Below are 4,103 nucleotides of genomic sequence, written 5' to 3'. Positions count from 1 at the left end.
TTTGAGAAAGTGTTTGGAAGACCTTACAGAATGCCACAGTTGGCAGGACCAGAACAGGCAGACATAGAACTAGAGAATACACTAGCAGAACACATGAGAAAATTGTTCGTTAACCATACCCGTATGTCTAAGAATTTGTGTCCTACAGGAGAATTAAAGGAGAAGGTGATTCATAGTATATAACCTGGAGACTGGGTGTGGATCCAATCATTGAGGAAAAAGGATTGAAAGCAGTCACGCTGGGAGGGACCATACCTAGTCCTATTGGTAACTGCCTTCGCTATAAGAATAGCTGAGAGAGCCACTTGGGTCCACGTTACCCACTGCAAAAAGGTAGGCCCACATACCAACACTGTTGAACACACACAGAGTTAAAGAGAAGAACTGACCCACTAGGGTTCGGGGGTAAACTCTGTTCACGAAGAAACCCTACCCCGACCTTTCATCACTGTGGGGTGTTTATAGAGGTGTGGGTATGGGGAAGTACCAGGCAGGTGGGTCAGGGACAGGATTGGGATGGCGGTTTTGGGGATTTTGGGGGACTCTGAGCTGCATCATCATGTTAACCATATTATGGATTAATCCAGGTCAACCTAAACAGGGAAATGATGCACTGATTCGATCTCGTAGAAATACTGACACCAAGAAAGACTATTGGGGGAATGATTCTTTTAATAGTTAAAGTCAGTTTAGGACAAGATGGGGGATTCAAGATACCATTCGACTTCTCCCATGAAGAGATAGGAGGTTTTGGGGGCTTTGGTAAGAAGGGGGCGTGTACAAGAAAGTTAGGTCCTAGAAGGTATGGTAAATACATTTGCACTGGGGAACGCTCATGTCCTTGGGCAAGGGTGTTTAAACATACCTGGGGAACATAATAGGAGAATGGAATGGACGCATTACACCGATGGGGAATTAAACAAACCCATGATAAATGTAAAACGGAACTGGTGATAACGGTAAAGTCAATTATGCAAGATGACATAGCAAGGAACTATTGGGTCTGTGTTGATGATTTCGGGGCAGATATATGTTTGAGGTTCATTTTTCAGGAGAGAAATATATCTTCCACCCCCGAGACAGAACAGCAGGTAGATCTAATGTTATCACCAGAGGTATCAACAAATAGTCTAATACCCCTTGGAAGGCCCTCAGAAGGAATCCTAAATAGCACTAAAACACCAAGGGTAGAATATTTCCTCTTGCAGGAAATGAACCAAGGAGAAGTAGAAGGAATTTCAAATGAGAACTTCTGGGTAAGGTGGATGAACTACACAGCTAGGGTGTTGGGTCAAACTAATTGTTATGCCTGTTCAACAGGTAGGCCAACCCTTGTAACTGCACCTATGCCTCACACCATGTTCTCTTGTGTGATAGATTTGGGATCAAACCAAACCTCACCTAATTGTTCTGATATTAAAATAACCACTCTTAAAAAGGATAATACTAAGTCACCCCAATTCACCATAAACCCCGGAGATTATCAATGTTATAGACACCAAAGTAATGCGAATCACAGATCAAATTGGAGAAGGGTTTACAACAACGTTTTTCTGGTGGGTTACAATTGATAAAAATGTTGACTGGATTAATTGCATCTACAAAGGTTCGTTAATTAGACAAGGGATGCAGTGAAGAGAATCTCAGGCCAACTATCCGTCACCTCACTCATGACCTGCAGAATAGTTTGGTTCTCGGAATGCTTTTAGCAGAGAAGGGCGGATTTGCAAGATGGTGGGAGGTTATTGTTGTATGTTTATCCCCAACAATACAGCCCCAGATGGTACAGTAACTAGAGCACTGGCAGGTCTCACTGCATTAAGTAAAGAATGGGCTGATAACTGGGGGGTGAATACATCAATGACTGGTTGGTTTGATAACATGTTTGGTAAATGGAAAACTATTGTTGTAACTATTTTAGGCGCGGCAATCGCGTCTATGGGTATGCTTGTTCTATGTGGATGTTGTCTTATTCCCTGTGTCCGAGGGTTGGTGAGCAAGGCGTTGGAGAATGCAGTATCACAGCAGATGGTGAGATACGGCCCAATCCCGGACTCCGACCTAAGGAATGAAGAATATGACCCACCAGGCTTGGTGGAGGATGACGACTATTCAGATAGTTTGAGACTGGATGTTTTCCTAGAACTATAAATCTCTAGTTTAAAAGTAATTGTAATGATTTTCTGTGTATTGAAGTGTGGATAATTTAGTCAAAGGGTGGATTGATATAGAAATTAATTCTATATACAGGTTAAAAATAATGACTAAATCTTCCACCCTTAAATATAGTTGTGAAATGTTCTTGTTTTAAGTATGATTAGTACTTTCTTAGTAGTGACTAATTATTACACTCGGAAACTGTGTGAGATGTGTTAGAATCTACTACCTGGTAATGTGTGAGTGTAGGACCAGTAAAGACTATGACATTGAGCTACTATTTAGCAATGTGAGTAGGAGTTAGACCCGGACGGCGAAGAAAAAGGAGAACTGTTAAACATTGTGCAGAATATTGTGAGAACAGCAATAACTTAGGAATTTAGGGAGGAGAGAGACTATGATAAGAACATGTGTGTGTGTATGTACAGTGGGGAGAACAAGTATTTGATACACTGCCGATTTTGCAGGTTTTCTACTTACAAAGCATGTAGAGGTCTGTAATTTTTATTATAGGTACACTTCAACTGTGAGAGACGGAATCTAAAAGAAAAATCCAGAAAATCACATTGTATGATTTTTAAGTAATTAATTTGCATTTTATTGCATGACATAAGTATTTGATACATCAGAAAAGCAGAACTTAATATTTGGTACAGAAACCTTTGTTTGCAATTACAGAGATCATACGTTTCCTGTAGGTCTTGACCAGGTTTGCGCACACTGCAGCAGGGATTTTGGCCCACTCCTCCATACAGACCTTCTCCAGATCCTTCAGGTTTCGGGGCTGTCGCTGGGCAATACGGACTTTCAGCTCCCTCCAAATATTTTCTATTGGGTTCAGGTCTGGAGACTGGCTTGGCCACTCCAGGACCTTGAGATGCTTCTTACGGAGCCACTCCTTAGTTGCCCTGGCTGTGTGTTTCGGGTCGTTGTCATGCTGGAAGACCCAGCCACGACTCATCTTCAATGCTCTTACTGAGGGAAGGAGGTTGTTGGACATGATCTCGCGATACATGGCCCCTTCCATCCTCCCCTCAATACGGTGCAGTCGTCCTGTCCCCTTTGCAGAAAAGCATCCACAAAGAATGATGTTTCCACCTCAATGCTTCACGGTTGGGATGGTGTTCTTGGGGTTGTACTCATCCTTCTTCTTCCTCCAAACACGGCGAGTGGAGTTTAGACCAAAAAGCTATATTGTTGTCTCATCAGACCACATGACCTTCTCCCATTCCTCCTCTGGATCATCCAGATGGTCATTGGCAAACTTCAGACGGGCCTGGACATGCGCTGGCTTGAGCAGGGGGACCTTGCGTGCGCTGCAGGATTTTAATCCATGACGGCGTAGTGTGTTACTAATGGTTTTCTTTGAGACTGTGGTCCCAGCTCTCTTCAGGTCATTGACCAGGTCCTGCCGTATAGTTCTGGGCTGATCCCTCACCTTCCTCATGATCATTGATGCCCCACGAGGTGAGATCTTGCATGGAGCCCCAGACCGAGGGTGATTGACCGTCATCATGAACTTCTTCCATTTTCTAATAATTGCGCCAACAGTTGTTGCCTTCTCACCAAGCTGCTTGCCTATTGTCCTGTAGCCCATCCCAGCCTTGTGCAGGTCTACAATTTTAACCCTGATGTCCTTACACAGCGCTCTGGTCTTGGCCATTGTGGAGAGGTTGGAGTCTGTTTGATTGAGTGTGTGGACAGGTGTCTTTTATACAGGTAACGAGTTCAAACAGGTGCAGTTAATACAGGTAATGAGTGGAGAACAGGAGGGCTGCTTAAAGAAAAACTAACAGGTCTGTGAGAGACAGAATTCTTACTGGTTGGTAGGTGATCAAATACTTATGTCATGCAATAAAATGCAAATTAATTATTTAAAAATCATACAATGTGATTTTCTGGATTTTTGTTTTAGATTCCGTCTCTCACAGTTTAAGTGTACCTAT

Source organism: Coregonus clupeaformis, chromosome 39 (genome assembly GCF_020615455.1).
Source record: "Coregonus clupeaformis isolate EN_2021a chromosome 39, ASM2061545v1, whole genome shotgun sequence".
In the NCBI taxonomy this organism is placed as follows: Eukaryota; Metazoa; Chordata; class Actinopteri; order Salmoniformes; family Salmonidae; genus Coregonus; species Coregonus clupeaformis.
This window is presented reverse-complemented; position numbering follows the sequence as displayed.